The sequence below is a fragment of the Rhinoderma darwinii genome, unplaced genomic scaffold (genome assembly GCF_050947455.1).
Source record: "Rhinoderma darwinii isolate aRhiDar2 unplaced genomic scaffold, aRhiDar2.hap1 Scaffold_3317, whole genome shotgun sequence".
Taxonomy (NCBI): Eukaryota; Metazoa; Chordata; class Amphibia; order Anura; family Rhinodermatidae; genus Rhinoderma; species Rhinoderma darwinii.
Window position 1 is genome coordinate 102636 of NW_027463398.1, and position 18729 is coordinate 121364.

Below are 18729 nucleotides of genomic sequence, written 5' to 3' on the forward strand. Positions count from 1 at the left end.
GATTAAAGCTGATACAAGGTGTGAAGGAACAAGGGGTGGCTGTGGGCATGCACTTGCTGCCGCTGCCAGTGTTTATCTGCATGGCAGGAGGGCATTTGGGCGTTGCCAGGAAGGCGTTTTTATGTAGATTCCTCCTCTTTCAGCACTGCATTGTGGTGCAAGCAAAAGAAGCAAATCCTGTCTGGCTTCCTCTCCGGCCTTTATTCACCTCCCGCTTAGTAGCTGTAAATGTGTGTGAGCCTGCAGGGCCCCATGGAATTGCCTAGGAGTAGGCTGAATCGCTGCAAGGGGTGAACAGCAGTATGGGACAGGCTCGGGCAAGGCAAGGGCCGCTCGGGTTATCGCTTCTCGGCCTTTTGGCTAAGATCAAGTGTAGTATCTGTTCTTATCAGTTTAATATCTGATACGTCCCCTATCTGGGGACCATATATTAAATGGATTTTTAGAACAGGGAGATGGAAATAGAGCTTGCTCTGTCCACTCCACGCATTGACCTGGTATTGCAGTATTTCCAGGACCGGTGCACCCTTCCCTTATGTGTTGACTAAAATCAGATTCCAAAAGTGTTTTTTCTCTTTGCCATTGTTTCTGTCTTTCTGAAGGGATCTCCCCTTTTAATCCCATTATTTCAACACCTGTTGGACAATGCATTTGTACAGTCATGTGTGATAATGAGCTCATTTATTAAATGCAATTAATGAATACATTGCCACCTCTTGTTGTGTGTGTGTGTGTGTGTGTGTGTGTGTCTTCTGTGTTTCTGTGTTTCCGGCATTTCACATTGGAACAGCTCATTCACCTTCCTTGTCTTCTCTCCGCCCTCCCTCCCTCCCTCCCTCCCTCCTAGGTAAGTTAAAGAGCTGCACCTGAGCCAGCCACTGATTGATGCAGCACCACAGTCAAATAGTGGAGTGGAGTGGAGTAGGGGAACAGCAAACAGCCATTAAAGCAGCCAGCCGCCTACCCGCCACAATGGACCTACCTGTGTACACTAGGTGGATGTGATGGAATGTACTGTCGTCCCTACATTTCAAGAAGAAGTAAGAATTGCAGTTGCAACAAACCCTTGCTTGCCTACAAAGAGAGCAGCAATTTGGATTTGTTACTATGTTACCTGGAAGAATAACAAACTGTGCAAGGATGGAGGTTGTAGGAGCAAAGAGAAGTTGTCTGTAAAGTTGGTGGATGCCTATTTTCCATTTTGCAGTCCCTTGTCTCCCTCTTGTGGCCTCCTGGAGGCAAATAAATGTGCAAAAAAAAGACAGCCTGGCGGCCGGCTGTTGCAGTGTTGCCCTCTCAGGCAACACTGAGTGACTGACTGAGCCTCACAGTCTTATATAAAGTTCAGACGGAACTTTGCACGTGTCATAGTGGAGCCCTCAGGATTCCAGAGCCAGCTTTCTGACATCATAATGGGGCCTGCCTCAGAGATAAAAGCCTGGGCCCAGGCAGTGTTGTTCAGTGCTGCTCAGCAGGCAGCACAGGACTGGATTAAAGCTGATACAAGGTGTGAAGGAACAAGGGGTGGCTGTGGGCATGCACTTGCTGCCGCTGCCAGTGTTTATCTGCATGGCAGGAGGGCATTTGGGCGTTGCCAGGAAGGCGTTTTTATGTAGATTCCTCCTCTTTCAGCACTGCATTGTGGTGCAAGCAAAAGAAGCAAATCCTGTCTGGCTTCCTCTCCGGCCTTTATTCACCTCCCGCTTAGTAGCTGTAAATGTGTGTGAGCCTGCAGGGCCCCATGGAATTGCCTAGGAGTAGGCTGAATCGCTGCAAGGGGTGAACAGCAGTATGGGACAGGCTCGGGCAAGGCAAGGGCCGCTCGGGTTATCGCTTCTCGGCCTTTTGGCTAAGATCAAGTGTAGTATCTGTTCTTATCAGTTTAATATCTGATACGTCCCCTATCTGGGGACCATATATTAAATGGATTTTTAGAACAGGGAGATGGAAATAGAGCTTGCTCTGTCCACTCCACGCATTGACCTGGTATTGCAGTATTTCCAGGACCGGTGCACCCTTCCCTTATGTGTTGACTAAAATCAGATTCCAAAAGTGTTTTTTCTCTTTGCCATTGTTTCTGTCTTTCTGAAGGGATCTCCCCTTTTAATCCCATTATTTCAACACCTGTTGGACAATGCATTTGTACAGTCATGTGTGATAATGAGCTCATTTATTAAATGCAATTAATGAATACATTGCCACCTCTTGTTGTGTGTGTGTGTGTGTGTGTGTGTGTGTCTTCTGTGTTTCTGTGTTTCCGGCATTTCACATTGGAACAGCTCATTCACCTTCCTTGTCTTCTCTCCGCCCTCCCTCCCTCCCTCCCTCCCTCCTAGGTAAGTTAAAGAGCTGCACCTGAGCCAGCCACTGATTGATGCAGCACCACAGTCAAATAGTGGAGTGGAGTGGAGTAGGGGAACAGCAAACAGCCATTAAAGCAGCCAGCCGCCTACCCGCCACAATGGACCTACCTGTGTACACTAGGTGGATGTGATGGAATGTACTGTCGTCCCTACATTTCAAGAAGAAGTAAGAATTGCAGTTGCAACAAACCCTTGCTTGCCTACAAAGAGAGCAGCAATTTGGATTTGTTACTATGTTACCTGGAAGAATAACAAACTGTGCAAGGATGGAGGTTGTAGGAGCAAAGAGAAGTTGTCTGTAAAGTTGGTGGATGCCTATTTTCCATTTTGCAGTCCCTTGTCTCCCTCTTGTGGCCTCCTGGAGGCAAATAAATGTGCAAAAAAAAGACAGCCTGGCGGCCGGCTGTTGCAGTGTTGCCCTCTCAGGCAACACTGAGTGACTGACTGAGCCTCACAGTCTTATATAAAGTTCAGACGGAACTTTGCACGTGTCATAGTGGAGCCCTCAGGATTCCAGAGCCAGCTTTCTGACATCATAATGGGGCCTGCCTCAGAGATAAAAGCCTGGGCCCAGGCAGTGTTGTTCAGTGCTGCTCAGCAGGCAGCACAGGACTGGATTAAAGCTGATACAAGGTGTGAAGGAACAAGGGGTGGCTGTGGGCATGCACTTGCTGCCGCTGCCAGTGTTTATCTGCATGGCAGGAGGGCATTTGGGCGTTGCCAGGAAGGCGTTTTTATGTAGATTCCTCCTCTTTCAGCACTGCATTGTGGTGCAAGCAAAAGAAGCAAATCCTGTCTGGCTTCCTCTCCGGCCTTTATTCACCTCCCGCTTAGTAGCTGTAAATGTGTGTGAGCCTGCAGGGCCCCATGGAATTGCCTAGGAGTAGGCTGAATCGCTGCAAGGGGTGAACAGCAGTATGGGACAGGCTCGGGCAAGGCAAGGGCCGCTCGGGTTATCGCTTCTCGGCCTTTTGGCTAAGATCAAGTGTAGTATCTGTTCTTATCAGTTTAATATCTGATACGTCCCCTATCTGGGGACCATATATTAAATGGATTTTTAGAACAGGGAGATGGAAATAGAGCTTGCTCTGTCCACTCCACGCATTGACCTGGTATTGCAGTATTTCCAGGACCGGTGCACCCTTCCCTTATGTGTTGACTAAAATCAGATTCCAAAAGTGTTTTTTCTCTTTGCCATTGTTTCTGTCTTTCTGAAGGGATCTCCCCTTTTAATCCCATTATTTCAACACCTGTTGGACAATGCATTTGTACAGTCATGTGTGATAATGAGCTCATTTATTAAATGCAATTAATGAATACATTGCCACCTCTTGTTGTGTGTGTGTGTGTGTGTGTGTGTGTGTCTTCTGTGTTTCTGTGTTTCCGGCATTTCACATTGGAACAGCTCATTCACCTTCCTTGTCTTCTCTCCGCCCTCCCTCCCTCCCTCCCTCCCTCCCTCCTAGGTAAGTTAAAGAGCTGCACCTGAGCCAGCCACTGATTGATGCAGCACCACAGTCAAATAGTGGAGTGGAGTGGAGTAGGGGAACAGCAAACAGCCATTAAAGCAGCCAGCCGCCTACCCGCCACAATGGACCTACCTGTGTACACTAGGTGGATGTGATGGAATGTACTGTCGTCCCTACATTTCAAGAAGAAGTAAGAATTGCAGTTGCAACAAACCCTTGCTTGCCTACAAAGAGAGCAGCAATTTGGATTTGTTACTATGTTACCTGGAAGAATAACAAACTGTGCAAGGATGGAGGTTGTAGGAGCAAAGAGAAGTTGTCTGTAAAGTTGGTGGATGCCTATTTTCCATTTTGCAGTCCCTTGTCTCCCTCTTGTGGCCTCCTGGAGGCAAATAAATGTGCAAAAAAAAGACAGCCTGGCGGCCGGCTGTTGCAGTGTTGCCCTCTCAGGCAACACTGAGTGACTGACTGAGCCTCACAGTCTTATATAAAGTTCAGACGGAACTTTGCACGTGTCATAGTGGAGCCCTCAGGATTCCAGAGCCAGCTTTCTGACATCATAATGGGGCCTGCCTCAGAGATAAAAGCCTGGGCCCAGGCAGTGTTGTTCAGTGCTGCTCAGCAGGCAGCACAGGACTGGATTAAAGCTGATACAAGGTGTGAAGGAACAAGGGGTGGCTGTGGGCATGCACTTGCTGCCGCTGCCAGTGTTTATCTGCATGGCAGGAGGGCATTTGGGCGTTGCCAGGAAGGCGTTTTTATGTAGATTCCTCCTCTTTCAGCACTGCATTGTGGTGCAAGCAAAAGAAGCAAATCCTGTCTGGCTTCCTCTCCGGCCTTTATTCACCTCCCGCTTAGTAGCTGTAAATGTGTGTGAGCCTGCAGGGCCCCATGGAATTGCCTAGGAGTAGGCTGAATCGCTGCAAGGGGTGAACAGCAGTATGGGACAGGCTCGGGCAAGGCAAGGGCCGCTCGGGTTATCGCTTCTCGGCCTTTTGGCTAAGATCAAGTGTAGTATCTGTTCTTATCAGTTTAATATCTGATACGTCCCCTATCTGGGGACCATATATTAAATGGATTTTTAGAACAGGGAGATGGAAATAGAGCTTGCTCTGTCCACTCCACGCATTGACCTGGTATTGCAGTATTTCCAGGACCGGTGCACCCTTCCCTTATGTGTTGACTAAAATCAGATTCCAAAAGTGTTTTTTCTCTTTGCCATTGTTTCTGTCTTTCTGAAGGGATCTCCCCTTTTAATCCCATTATTTCAACACCTGTTGGACAATGCATTTGTACAGTCATGTGTGATAATGAGCTCATTTATTAAATGCAATTAATGAATACATTGCCACCTCTTGTTGTGTGTGTGTGTGTGTGTGTGTGTGTGTCTTCTGTGTTTCTGTGTTTCCGGCATTTCACATTGGAACAGCTCATTCACCTTCCTTGTCTTCTCTCCGCCCTCCCTCCCTCCCTCCCTCCCTCCTAGGTAAGTTAAAGAGCTGCACCTGAGCCAGCCACTGATTGATGCAGCACCACAGTCAAATAGTGGAGTGGAGTGGAGTAGGGGAACAGCAAACAGCCATTAAAGCAGCCAGCCGCCTACCCGCCACAATGGACCTACCTGTGTACACTAGGTGGATGTGATGGAATGTACTGTCGTCCCTACATTTCAAGAAGAAGTAAGAATTGCAGTTGCAACAAACCCTTGCTTGCCTACAAAGAGAGCAGCAATTTGGATTTGTTACTATGTTACCTGGAAGAATAACAAACTGTGCAAGGATGGAGGTTGTAGGAGCAAAGAGAAGTTGTCTGTAAAGTTGGTGGATGCCTATTTTCCATTTTGCAGTCCCTTGTCTCCCTCTTGTGGCCTCCTGGAGGCAAATAAATGTGCAAAAAAAAGACAGCCTGGCGGCCGGCTGTTGCAGTGTTGCCCTCTCAGGCAACACTGAGTGACTGACTGAGCCTCACAGTCTTATATAAAGTTCAGACGGAACTTTGCACGTGTCATAGTGGAGCCCTCAGGATTCCAGAGCCAGCTTTCTGACATCATAATGGGGCCTGCCTCAGAGATAAAAGCCTGGGCCCAGGCAGTGTTGTTCAGTGCTGCTCAGCAGGCAGCACAGGACTGGATTAAAGCTGATACAAGGTGTGAAGGAACAAGGGGTGGCTGTGGGCATGCACTTGCTGCCGCTGCCAGTGTTTATCTGCATGGCAGGAGGGCATTTGGGCGTTGCCAGGAAGGCGTTTTTATGTAGATTCCTCCTCTTTCAGCACTGCATTGTGGTGCAAGCAAAAGAAGCAAATCCTGTCTGGCTTCCTCTCCGGCCTTTATTCACCTCCCGCTTAGTAGCTGTAAATGTGTGTGAGCCTGCAGGGCCCCATGGAATTGCCTAGGAGTAGGCTGAATCGCTGCAAGGGGTGAACAGCAGTATGGGACAGGCTCGGGCAAGGCAAGGGCCGCTCGGGTTATCGCTTCTCGGCCTTTTGGCTAAGATCAAGTGTAGTATCTGTTCTTATCAGTTTAATATCTGATACGTCCCCTATCTGGGGACCATATATTAAATGGATTTTTAGAACAGGGAGATGGAAATAGAGCTTGCTCTGTCCACTCCACGCATTGACCTGGTATTGCAGTATTTCCAGGACCGGTGCACCCTTCCCTTATGTGTTGACTAAAATCAGATTCCAAAAGTGTTTTTTCTCTTTGCCATTGTTTCTGTCTTTCTGAAGGGATCTCCCCTTTTAATCCCATTATTTCAACACCTGTTGGACAATGCATTTGTACAGTCATGTGTGATAATGAGCTCATTTATTAAATGCAATTAATGAATACATTGCCACCTCTTGTTGTGTGTGTGTGTGTGTGTGTGTGTGTGTCTTCTGTGTTTCTGTGTTTCCGGCATTTCACATTGGAACAGCTCATTCACCTTCCTTGTCTTCTCTCCGCCCTCCCTCCCTCCCTCCCTCCCTCCTAGGTAAGTTAAAGAGCTGCACCTGAGCCAGCCACTGATTGATGCAGCACCACAGTCAAATAGTGGAGTGGAGTGGAGTAGGGGAACAGCAAACAGCCATTAAAGCAGCCAGCCGCCTACCCGCCACAATGGACCTACCTGTGTACACTAGGTGGATGTGATGGAATGTACTGTCGTCCCTACATTTCAAGAAGAAGTAAGAATTGCAGTTGCAACAAACCCTTGCTTGCCTACAAAGAGAGCAGCAATTTGGATTTGTTACTATGTTACCTGGAAGAATAACAAACTGTGCAAGGATGGAGGTTGTAGGAGCAAAGAGAAGTTGTCTGTAAAGTTGGTGGATGCCTATTTTCCATTTTGCAGTCCCTTGTCTCCCTCTTGTGGCCTCCTGGAGGCAAATAAATGTGCAAAAAAAAGACAGCCTGGCGGCCGGCTGTTGCAGTGTTGCCCTCTCAGGCAACACTGAGTGACTGACTGAGCCTCACAGTCTTATATAAAGTTCAGACGGAACTTTGCACGTGTCATAGTGGAGCCCTCAGGATTCCAGAGCCAGCTTTCTGACATCATAATGGGGCCTGCCTCAGAGATAAAAGCCTGGGCCCAGGCAGTGTTGTTCAGTGCTGCTCAGCAGGCAGCACAGGACTGGATTAAAGCTGATACAAGGTGTGAAGGAACAAGGGGTGGCTGTGGGCATGCACTTGCTGCCGCTGCCAGTGTTTATCTGCATGGCAGGAGGGCATTTGGGCGTTGCCAGGAAGGCGTTTTTATGTAGATTCCTCCTCTTTCAGCACTGCATTGTGGTGCAAGCAAAAGAAGCAAATCCTGTCTGGCTTCCTCTCCGGCCTTTATTCACCTCCCGCTTAGTAGCTGTAAATGTGTGTGAGCCTGCAGGGCCCCATGGAATTGCCTAGGAGTAGGCTGAATCGCTGCAAGGGGTGAACAGCAGTATGGGACAGGCTCGGGCAAGGCAAGGGCCGCTCGGGTTATCGCTTCTCGGCCTTTTGGCTAAGATCAAGTGTAGTATCTGTTCTTATCAGTTTAATATCTGATACGTCCCCTATCTGGGGACCATATATTAAATGGATTTTTAGAACAGGGAGATGGAAATAGAGCTTGCTCTGTCCACTCCACGCATTGACCTGGTATTGCAGTATTTCCAGGACCGGTGCACCCTTCCCTTATGTGTTGACTAAAATCAGATTCCAAAAGTGTTTTTTCTCTTTGCCATTGTTTCTGTCTTTCTGAAGGGATCTCCCCTTTTAATCCCATTATTTCAACACCTGTTGGACAATGCATTTGTACAGTCATGTGTGATAATGAGCTCATTTATTAAATGCAATTAATGAATACATTGCCACCTCTTGTTGTGTGTGTGTGTGTGTGTGTGTGTGTGTCTTCTGTGTTTCTGTGTTTCCGGCATTTCACATTGGAACAGCTCATTCACCTTCCTTGTCTTCTCTCCGCCCTCCCTCCCTCCCTCCCTCCCTCCTAGGTAAGTTAAAGAGCTGCACCTGAGCCAGCCACTGATTGATGCAGCACCACAGTCAAATAGTGGAGTGGAGTGGAGTAGGGGAACAGCAAACAGCCATTAAAGCAGCCAGCCGCCTACCCGCCACAATGGACCTACCTGTGTACACTAGGTGGATGTGATGGAATGTACTGTCGTCCCTACATTTCAAGAAGAAGTAAGAATTGCAGTTGCAACAAACCCTTGCTTGCCTACAAAGAGAGCAGCAATTTGGATTTGTTACTATGTTACCTGGAAGAATAACAAACTGTGCAAGGATGGAGGTTGTAGGAGCAAAGAGAAGTTGTCTGTAAAGTTGGTGGATGCCTATTTTCCATTTTGCAGTCCCTTGTCTCCCTCTTGTGGCCTCCTGGAGGCAAATAAATGTGCAAAAAAAAGACAGCCTGGCGGCCGGCTGTTGCAGTGTTGCCCTCTCAGGCAACACTGAGTGACTGACTGAGCCTCACAGTCTTATATAAAGTTCAGACGGAACTTTGCACGTGTCATAGTGGAGCCCTCAGGATTCCAGAGCCAGCTTTCTGACATCATAATGGGGCCTGCCTCAGAGATAAAAGCCTGGGCCCAGGCAGTGTTGTTCAGTGCTGCTCAGCAGGCAGCACAGGACTGGATTAAAGCTGATACAAGGTGTGAAGGAACAAGGGGTGGCTGTGGGCATGCACTTGCTGCCGCTGCCAGTGTTTATCTGCATGGCAGGAGGGCATTTGGGCGTTGCCAGGAAGGCGTTTTTATGTAGATTCCTCCTCTTTCAGCACTGCATTGTGGTGCAAGCAAAAGAAGCAAATCCTGTCTGGCTTCCTCTCCGGCCTTTATTCACCTCCCGCTTAGTAGCTGTAAATGTGTGTGAGCCTGCAGGGCCCCATGGAATTGCCTAGGAGTAGGCTGAATCGCTGCAAGGGGTGAACAGCAGTATGGGACAGGCTCGGGCAAGGCAAGGGCCGCTCGGGTTATCGCTTCTCGGCCTTTTGGCTAAGATCAAGTGTAGTATCTGTTCTTATCAGTTTAATATCTGATACGTCCCCTATCTGGGGACCATATATTAAATGGATTTTTAGAACAGGGAGATGGAAATAGAGCTTGCTCTGTCCACTCCACGCATTGACCTGGTATTGCAGTATTTCCAGGACCGGTGCACCCTTCCCTTATGTGTTGACTAAAATCAGATTCCAAAAGTGTTTTTTCTCTTTGCCATTGTTTCTGTCTTTCTGAAGGGATCTCCCCTTTTAATCCCATTATTTCAACACCTGTTGGACAATGCATTTGTACAGTCATGTGTGATAATGAGCTCATTTATTAAATGCAATTAATGAATACATTGCCACCTCTTGTTGTGTGTGTGTGTGTGTGTGTGTGTGTGTCTTCTGTGTTTCTGTGTTTCCGGCATTTCACATTGGAACAGCTCATTCACCTTCCTTGTCTTCTCTCCGCCCTCCCTCCCTCCCTCCCTCCCTCCTAGGTAAGTTAAAGAGCTGCACCTGAGCCAGCCACTGATTGATGCAGCACCACAGTCAAATAGTGGAGTGGAGTGGAGTAGGGGAACAGCAAACAGCCATTAAAGCAGCCAGCCGCCTACCCGCCACAATGGACCTACCTGTGTACACTAGGTGGATGTGATGGAATGTACTGTCGTCCCTACATTTCAAGAAGAAGTAAGAATTGCAGTTGCAACAAACCCTTGCTTGCCTACAAAGAGAGCAGCAATTTGGATTTGTTACTATGTTACCTGGAAGAATAACAAACTGTGCAAGGATGGAGGTTGTAGGAGCAAAGAGAAGTTGTCTGTAAAGTTGGTGGATGCCTATTTTCCATTTTGCAGTCCCTTGTCTCCCTCTTGTGGCCTCCTGGAGGCAAATAAATGTGCAAAAAAAAGACAGCCTGGCGGCCGGCTGTTGCAGTGTTGCCCTCTCAGGCAACACTGAGTGACTGACTGAGCCTCACAGTCTTATATAAAGTTCAGACGGAACTTTGCACGTGTCATAGTGGAGCCCTCAGGATTCCAGAGCCAGCTTTCTGACATCATAATGGGGCCTGCCTCAGAGATAAAAGCCTGGGCCCAGGCAGTGTTGTTCAGTGCTGCTCAGCAGGCAGCACAGGACTGGATTAAAGCTGATACAAGGTGTGAAGGAACAAGGGGTGGCTGTGGGCATGCACTTGCTGCCGCTGCCAGTGTTTATCTGCATGGCAGGAGGGCATTTGGGCGTTGCCAGGAAGGCGTTTTTATGTAGATTCCTCCTCTTTCAGCACTGCATTGTGGTGCAAGCAAAAGAAGCAAATCCTGTCTGGCTTCCTCTCCGGCCTTTATTCACCTCCCGCTTAGTAGCTGTAAATGTGTGTGAGCCTGCAGGGCCCCATGGAATTGCCTAGGAGTAGGCTGAATCGCTGCAAGGGGTGAACAGCAGTATGGGACAGGCTCGGGCAAGGCAAGGGCCGCTCGGGTTATCGCTTCTCGGCCTTTTGGCTAAGATCAAGTGTAGTATCTGTTCTTATCAGTTTAATATCTGATACGTCCCCTATCTGGGGACCATATATTAAATGGATTTTTAGAACAGGGAGATGGAAATAGAGCTTGCTCTGTCCACTCCACGCATTGACCTGGTATTGCAGTATTTCCAGGACCGGTGCACCCTTCCCTTATGTGTTGACTAAAATCAGATTCCAAAAGTGTTTTTTCTCTTTGCCATTGTTTCTGTCTTTCTGAAGGGATCTCCCCTTTTAATCCCATTATTTCAACACCTGTTGGACAATGCATTTGTACAGTCATGTGTGATAATGAGCTCATTTATTAAATGCAATTAATGAATACATTGCCACCTCTTGTTGTGTGTGTGTGTGTGTGTGTGTGTGTGTCTTCTGTGTTTCTGTGTTTCCGGCATTTCACATTGGAACAGCTCATTCACCTTCCTTGTCTTCTCTCCGCCCTCCCTCCCTCCCTCCCTCCTAGGTAAGTTAAAGAGCTGCACCTGAGCCAGCCACTGATTGATGCAGCACCACAGTCAAATAGTGGAGTGGAGTGGAGTAGGGGAACAGCAAACAGCCATTAAAGCAGCCAGCCGCCTACCCGCCACAATGGACCTACCTGTGTACACTAGGTGGATGTGATGGAATGTACTGTCGTCCCTACATTTCAAGAAGAAGTAAGAATTGCAGTTGCAACAAACCCTTGCTTGCCTACAAAGAGAGCAGCAATTTGGATTTGTTACTATGTTACCTGGAAGAATAACAAACTGTGCAAGGATGGAGGTTGTAGGAGCAAAGAGAAGTTGTCTGTAAAGTTGGTGGATGCCTATTTTCCATTTTGCAGTCCCTTGTCTCCCTCTTGTGGCCTCCTGGAGGCAAATAAATGTGCAAAAAAAAGACAGCCTGGCGGCCGGCTGTTGCAGTGTTGCCCTCTCAGGCAACACTGAGTGACTGACTGAGCCTCACAGTCTTATATAAAGTTCAGACGGAACTTTGCACGTGTCATAGTGGAGCCCTCAGGATTCCAGAGCCAGCTTTCTGACATCATAATGGGGCCTGCCTCAGAGATAAAAGCCTGGGCCCAGGCAGTGTTGTTCAGTGCTGCTCAGCAGGCAGCACAGGACTGGATTAAAGCTGATACAAGGTGTGAAGGAACAAGGGGTGGCTGTGGGCATGCACTTGCTGCCGCTGCCAGTGTTTATCTGCATGGCAGGAGGGCATTTGGGCGTTGCCAGGAAGGCGTTTTTATGTAGATTCCTCCTCTTTCAGCACTGCATTGTGGTGCAAGCAAAAGAAGCAAATCCTGTCTGGCTTCCTCTCCGGCCTTTATTCACCTCCCGCTTAGTAGCTGTAAATGTGTGTGAGCCTGCAGGGCCCCATGGAATTGCCTAGGAGTAGGCTGAATCGCTGCAAGGGGTGAACAGCAGTATGGGACAGGCTCGGGCAAGGCAAGGGCCGCTCGGGTTATCGCTTCTCGGCCTTTTGGCTAAGATCAAGTGTAGTATCTGTTCTTATCAGTTTAATATCTGATACGTCCCCTATCTGGGGACCATATATTAAATGGATTTTTAGAACAGGGAGATGGAAATAGAGCTTGCTCTGTCCACTCCACGCATTGACCTGGTATTGCAGTATTTCCAGGACCGGTGCACCCTTCCCTTATGTGTTGACTAAAATCAGATTCCAAAAGTGTTTTTTCTCTTTGCCATTGTTTCTGTCTTTCTGAAGGGATCTCCCCTTTTAATCCCATTATTTCAACACCTGTTGGACAATGCATTTGTACAGTCATGTGTGATAATGAGCTCATTTATTAAATGCAATTAATGAATACATTGCCACCTCTTGTTGTGTGTGTGTGTGTGTGTGTGTGTGTGTCTTCTGTGTTTCTGTGTTTCCGGCATTTCACATTGGAACAGCTCATTCACCTTCCTTGTCTTCTCTCCGCCCTCCCTCCCTCCCTCCCTCCCTCCTAGGTAAGTTAAAGAGCTGCACCTGAGCCAGCCACTGATTGATGCAGCACCACAGTCAAATAGTGGAGTGGAGTGGAGTAGGGGAACAGCAAACAGCCATTAAAGCAGCCAGCCGCCTACCCGCCACAATGGACCTACCTGTGTACACTAGGTGGATGTGATGGAATGTACTGTCGTCCCTACATTTCAAGAAGAAGTAAGAATTGCAGTTGCAACAAACCCTTGCTTGCCTACAAAGAGAGCAGCAATTTGGATTTGTTACTATGTTACCTGGAAGAATAACAAACTGTGCAAGGATGGAGGTTGTAGGAGCAAAGAGAAGTTGTCTGTAAAGTTGGTGGATGCCTATTTTCCATTTTGCAGTCCCTTGTCTCCCTCTTGTGGCCTGAGGCAAATAAATGTGCAAAAAAAAGACAGCCTGGCGGCCGGCTGTTGCAGTGTTGCCCTCTCAGGCAACACTGAGTGACTGACTGAGCCTCACAGTCTTATATAAAGTTCAGACGGAACTTTGCACGTGTCATAGTGGAGCCCTCAGGATTCCAGAGCCAGCTTTCTGACATCATAATGGGGCCTGCCTCAGAGATAAAAGCCTGGGCCCAGGCAGTGTTGTTCAGTGCTGCTCAGCAGGCAGCACAGGACTGGATTAAAGCTGATACAAGGTGTGAAGGAACAAGGGGTGGCTGTGGGCATGCACTTGCTGCCGCTGCCAGTGTTTATCTGCATGGCAGGAGGGCATTTGGGCGTTGCCAGGAAGGCGTTTTTATGTAGATTCCTCCTCTTTCAGCACTGCATTGTGGTGCAAGCAAAAGAAGCAAATCCTGTCTGGCTTCCTCTCCGGCCTTTATTCACCTCCCGCTTAGTAGCTGTAAATGTGTGTGAGCCTGCAGGGCCCCATGGAATTGCCTAGGAGTAGGCTGAATCGCTGCAAGGGGTGAACAGCAGTATGGGACAGGCTCGGGCAAGGCAAGGGCCGCTCGGGTTATCGCTTCTCGGCCTTTTGGCTAAGATCAAGTGTAGTATCTGTTCTTATCAGTTTAATATCTGATACGTCCCCTATCTGGGGACCATATATTAAATGGATTTTTAGAACAGGGAGATGGAAATAGAGCTTGCTCTGTCCACTCCACGCATTGACCTGGTATTGCAGTATTTCCAGGACCGGTGCACCCTTCCCTTATGTGTTGACTAAAATCAGATTCCAAAAGTGTTTTTTCTCTTTGCCATTGTTTCTGTCTTTCTGAAGGGATCTCCCCTTTTAATCCCATTATTTCAACACCTGTTGGACAATGCATTTGTACAGTCATGTGTGATAATGAGCTCATTTATTAAATGCAATTAATGAATACATTGCCACCTCTTGTTGTGTGTGTGTGTGTGTGTGTGTGTGTGTCTTCTGTGTTTCTGTGTTTCCGGCATTTCACATTGGAACAGCTCATTCACCTTCCTTGTCTTCTCTCCGCCCTCCCTCCCTCCCTCCCTCCTAGGTAAGTTAAAGAGCTGCACCTGAGCCAGCCACTGATTGATGCAGCACCACAGTCAAATAGTGGAGTGGAGTGGAGTAGGGGAACAGCAAACAGCCATTAAAGCAGCCAGCCGCCTACCCGCCACAATGGACCTACCTGTGTACACTAGGTGGATGTGATGGAATGTACTGTCGTCCCTACATTTCAAGAAGAAGTAAGAATTGCAGTTGCAACAAACCCTTGCTTGCCTACAAAGAGAGCAGCAATTTGGATTTGTTACTATGTTACCTGGAAGAATAACAAACTGTGCAAGGATGGAGGTTGTAGGAGCAAAGAGAAGTTGTCTGTAAAGTTGGTGGATGCCTATTTTCCATTTTGCAGTCCCTTGTCTCCCTCTTGTGGCCTCCTGGAGGCAAATAAATGTGCAAAAAAAAGACAGCCTGGCGGCCGGCTGTTGCAGTGTTGCCCTCTCAGGCAACACTGAGTGACTGACTGAGCCTCACAGTCTTATATAAAGTTCAGACGGAACTTTGCACGTGTCATAGTGGAGCCCTCAGGATTCCAGAGCCAGCTTTCTGACATCATAATGGGGCCTGCCTCAGAGATAAAAGCCTGGGCCCAGGCAGTGTTGTTCAGTGCTGCTCAGCAGGCAGCACAGGACTGGATTAAAGCTGATACAAGGTGTGAAGGAACAAGGGGTGGCTGTGGGCATGCACTTGCTGCCGCTGCCAGTGTTTATCTGCATGGCAGGAGGGCATTTGGGCGTTGCCAGGAAGGCGTTTTTATGTAGATTCCTCCTCTTTCAGCACTGCATTGTGGTGCAAGCAAAAGAAGCAAATCCTGTCTGGCTTCCTCTCCGGCCTTTATTCACCTCCCGCTTAGTAGCTGTAAATGTGTGTGAGCCTGCAGGGCCCCATGGAATTGCCTAGGAGTAGGCTGAATCGCTGCAAGGGGTGAACAGCAGTATGGGACAGGCTCGGGCAAGGCAAGGGCCGCTCGGGTTATCGCTTCTCGGCCTTTTGGGCTAAGATCAAGTGTAGTATCTGTTCTTATCAGTTTAATATCTGATACGTCCCCTATCTGGGGACCATATATTAAATGGATTTTTAGAACAGGGAGATGGAAATAGAGCTTGCTCTGTCCACTCCACGCATTGACCTGGTATTGCAGTATTTCCAGGACCGGTGCACCCTTCCCTTATGTGTTGACTAAAATCAGATTCCAAAAGTGTTTTTTCTCTTTGCCATTGTTTCTGTCTTTCTGAAGGGATCTCCCCTTTTAATCCCATTATTTCAACACCTGTTGGACAATGCATTTGTACAGTCATGTGTGATAATGAGCTCATTTATTAAATGCAATTAATGAATACATTGCCACCTCTTGTTGTGTGTGTGTGTGTGTGTGTGTGTGTGTCTTCTGTGTTTCTGTGTTTCCGGCATTTCACATTGGAACAGCTCATTCACCTTCCTTGTCTTCTCTCCGCCCTCCCTCCCTCCCTCCCTCCTAGGTAAGTTAAAGAGCTGCACCTGAGCCAGCCACTGATTGATGCAGCACCACAGTCAAATAGTGGAGTGGAGTGGAGTAGGGGAACAGCAAACAGCCATTAAAGCAGCCAGCCGCCTACCCGCCACAATGGACCTACCTGTGTACACTAGGTGGATGTGATGGAATGTACTGTCGTCCCTACATTTCAAGAAGAAGTAAGAATTGCAGTTGCAACAAACCCTTGCTTGCCTACAAAGAGAGCAGCAATTTGGATTTGTTACTATGTTACCTGGAAGAATAACAAACTGTGCAAGGATGGAGGTTGTAGGAGCAAAGAGAAGTTGTCTGTAAAGTTGGTGGATGCCTATTTTCCATTTTGCAGTCCCTTGTCTCCCTCTTGTGGCCTCCTGGAGGCAAATAAATGTGCAAAAAAAAGACAGCCTGGCGGCCGGCTGTTGCAGTGTTGCCCTCTCAGGCAACACTGAGTGACTGACTGAGCCTCACAGTCTTATATAAAGTTCAGACGGAACTTTGCACGTGTCATAGTGGAGCCCTCAGGATTCCAGAGCCAGCTTTCTGACATCATAATGGGGCCTGCCTCAGAGATAAAAGCCTGGGCCCAGGCAGTGTTGTTCAGTGCTGCTCAGCAGGCAGCACAGGACTGGATTAAAGCTGATACAAGGTGTGAAGGAACAAGGGGTGGCTGTGGGCATGCACTTGCTGCCGCTGCCAGTGTTTATCTGCATGGCAGGAGGGCATTTGGGCGTTGCCAGGAAGGCGTTTTTATGTAGATTCCTCCTCTTTCAGCACTGCATTGTGGTGCAAGCAAAAGAAGCAAATCCTGTCTGGCTTCCTCTCCGGCCTTTATTCACCTCCCGCTTAGTAGCTGTAAATGTGTGTGAGCCTGCAGGGCCCCATGGAATTGCCTAGGAGTAGGCTGAATCGCTGCAAGGGGTGAACAGCAGTATGGGACAGGCTCGGGCAAGGCAAGGGCCGCTCGGGTTATCGCTTCTCGGCCTTTTGGCTAAGATCAAGTGTAGTATCTGTTCTTATCAGTTTAATATCTGATACGTCCCCTATCTGGGGACCATATATTAAATGGATTTTTAGAACAGGGAGATGGAAATAGAGCTTGCTCTGTCCACTCCACGCATTGACCTGGTATTGCAGTATTTCCAGGACCGGTGCACCCTTCCCTTATGTGTTGACTAAAATCAGATTCCAAAAGTGTTTTTTCTCTTTGCCATTGTTTCTGTCTTTCTGAAGGGATCTCCCCTTTTAATCCCATTATTTCAACACCTGTTGGACAATGCATTTGTACAGTCATGTGTGATAATGAGCTCATTTATTAAATGCAATTAATGAATACATTGCCACCTCTTGTTGTGTGTGTGTGTGTGTGTGTGTGTGTGTCTTCTGTGTTTCTGTGTTTCCGGCATTTCACATTGGAACAGCTCATTCACCTTCCTTGTCTTCTCTCCGCCCTCCCTCCCTCCCTCCCTCCTAGGTAAGTTAAAGAGCTGCACCTGAGCCAGCCACTGATTGATGCAGCACCACAGTCAAATAGTGGAGTGGAGTGGAGTAGGGGAACAGCAAACAGCCATTAAAGCAGCCAGCCGCCTACCCGCCACAATGGACCTACCTGTGTACACTAGGTGGATGTGATGGAATGTACTGTCGTCCCTACATTTCAAGAAGAAGTAAGAATTGCAGTTGCAACAAACCCTTGCTTGCCTACAAAGAGAGCAGCAATTTGGATTTGTTACTATGTTACCTGGAAGAATAACAAACTGTGCAAGGATGGAGGTTGTAGGAGCAAAGAGAAGTTGTCTGTAAAGTTGGTGGATGCCTATTTTCCATTTTGCAGTCCCTTGTCTCCCTCTTGTGGCCTCCTGGAGGCAAATAAATGTGCAAAAAAAAGACAGCCTGGCGGCCGGCTGTTGCAGTGTTGCCCTCTCAGGCAACACTGAGTGACTGACTGAGCCTCACAGTCTTATATAAAGTTCAGACGGAACTTTGCACGTGTCATAGTGGAGCCCTCAGGATTCCAGAGCCAGCTTTCTGACATCATAATGGGGCCTGCCTCAGAGATAAAAGCCTGGGCCCAGGCAGTGTTGTTCAGTGCTGCTCAGCAGGCAGCACAGGACTGGATTAAAGCTGATACAAGGTGTGAAGGAACAAGGGGTGGCTGTGGGCATGCACTTGCTGCCGCTGCCAGTGTTTATCTGCATGGCAGGAGGGCATTTGGGCGTTGCCAGGAAGGCGTTTTTATGTAGATTCCTCCTCTTTCAGCACTGCATTGTGGTGCAAGCAAAAGAAGCAAATCCTGTCTGGCTTCCTCTCCGGCCTTTATTCACCTCCCGCTTAGTAGCTGTAAATGTGTGTGAGCCTGCAGGGCCCCATGGAATTGCCTAGGAGTAGGCTGAATCGCTGCAAGGGGTGAACAGCAGTATGGGACAGGCTCGGGCAAGGCAAGGGCCGCTCGGGTTATCGCTTCTCGGCCTTTTGGCTAAGATCAAGTGTAGTATCTGTTCTTATCAGTTTAATATCTGATACGTCCCCTATCTGGGGACCATATATTAAATGGATTTTTAGAACAGGGAGATGGAAATAGAGCTTGCTCTGTCCACTCCACGCATTGACCTGGTATTGCAGTATTTCCAGGACCGGTGCACCCTTCCCTTATGTGTTGACTAAAATCAGATTCCAAAAGTGTTTTTTCTCTTTGCCATTGTTTCTGTCTTTCTGAAGGGATCTCCCCTTTTAATCCCATTATTTCAACACCTGTTGGACAATGCATTTGTACAGTCATGTGTGATAATGAGCTCATTTATTAAATGCAATTAATGAATACATTGCCACCTCTTGTTGTGTGTGTGTGTGTGTGTGTGTGTGTGTCTTCTGTGTTTCTGTGTTTCCGGCATTTCACATTGGAACAGCTCATTCACCTTCCTTGTCTTCTCTCCGCCCTCCCTCCCTCCCTCCCTCCTAGGTAAGTTAAAGAGCTGCACCTGAGCCAGCCACT

At 48.0% G+C, this 18729-nt stretch overlaps 13 non-coding genes across 13 annotated transcripts; all 13 read left to right on the forward strand.

Moving 5' to 3' along the window:
• Positions 1-340: 340 nt before the first annotated feature.
• LOC142704429 (U2 spliceosomal RNA) lies at positions 341-531 on the forward strand. Its single transcript, XR_012867886.1, has one exon. It is a non-coding gene; the product is annotated as a U2 spliceosomal RNA (small nuclear RNA).
• Positions 532-1829: 1298 nt separating this feature from the next.
• Positions 1830-2020, forward strand: LOC142704431 (U2 spliceosomal RNA). The gene has a single exon (XR_012867888.1). It is a non-coding gene; the product is annotated as a U2 spliceosomal RNA (small nuclear RNA).
• A 1298-nt stretch (positions 2021-3318) lies between these two features.
• Positions 3319-3509, forward strand: LOC142704432 (U2 spliceosomal RNA). The gene has a single exon (XR_012867889.1). It is a non-coding gene; the product is annotated as a U2 spliceosomal RNA (small nuclear RNA).
• Positions 3510-4811: 1302 nt separating this feature from the next.
• Positions 4812-5002, forward strand: LOC142704433 (U2 spliceosomal RNA). Its single transcript, XR_012867890.1, has one exon. It is a non-coding gene; the product is annotated as a U2 spliceosomal RNA (small nuclear RNA).
• A 1298-nt stretch (positions 5003-6300) lies between these two features.
• On the forward strand, positions 6301-6491 carry LOC142704434 (U2 spliceosomal RNA). Its single transcript, XR_012867891.1, has one exon. It is a non-coding gene; the product is annotated as a U2 spliceosomal RNA (small nuclear RNA).
• A 1298-nt stretch (positions 6492-7789) lies between these two features.
• Positions 7790-7980, forward strand: LOC142704435 (U2 spliceosomal RNA). The gene has a single exon (XR_012867892.1). It is a non-coding gene; the product is annotated as a U2 spliceosomal RNA (small nuclear RNA).
• A 1298-nt stretch (positions 7981-9278) lies between these two features.
• LOC142704436 (U2 spliceosomal RNA) lies at positions 9279-9469 on the forward strand. The gene has a single exon (XR_012867893.1). It is a non-coding gene; the product is annotated as a U2 spliceosomal RNA (small nuclear RNA).
• A 1298-nt stretch (positions 9470-10767) lies between these two features.
• LOC142704438 (U2 spliceosomal RNA) lies at positions 10768-10958 on the forward strand. Its single transcript, XR_012867894.1, has one exon. It is a non-coding gene; the product is annotated as a U2 spliceosomal RNA (small nuclear RNA).
• Positions 10959-12252: 1294 nt separating this feature from the next.
• Positions 12253-12443, forward strand: LOC142704439 (U2 spliceosomal RNA). Its single transcript, XR_012867895.1, has one exon. It is a non-coding gene; the product is annotated as a U2 spliceosomal RNA (small nuclear RNA).
• Positions 12444-13737: 1294 nt separating this feature from the next.
• On the forward strand, positions 13738-13928 carry LOC142704440 (U2 spliceosomal RNA). Its single transcript, XR_012867896.1, has one exon. It is a non-coding gene; the product is annotated as a U2 spliceosomal RNA (small nuclear RNA).
• Positions 13929-15222: 1294 nt separating this feature from the next.
• LOC142704460 (U2 spliceosomal RNA) lies at positions 15223-15414 on the forward strand. The gene has a single exon (XR_012867914.1). It is a non-coding gene; the product is annotated as a U2 spliceosomal RNA (small nuclear RNA).
• Positions 15415-16708: 1294 nt separating this feature from the next.
• On the forward strand, positions 16709-16899 carry LOC142704441 (U2 spliceosomal RNA). The gene has a single exon (XR_012867897.1). It is a non-coding gene; the product is annotated as a U2 spliceosomal RNA (small nuclear RNA).
• Positions 16900-18193: 1294 nt separating this feature from the next.
• Positions 18194-18384, forward strand: LOC142704443 (U2 spliceosomal RNA). The gene has a single exon (XR_012867899.1). It is a non-coding gene; the product is annotated as a U2 spliceosomal RNA (small nuclear RNA).
• The last annotated feature ends 345 nt before the right edge of the window (positions 18385-18729 follow it).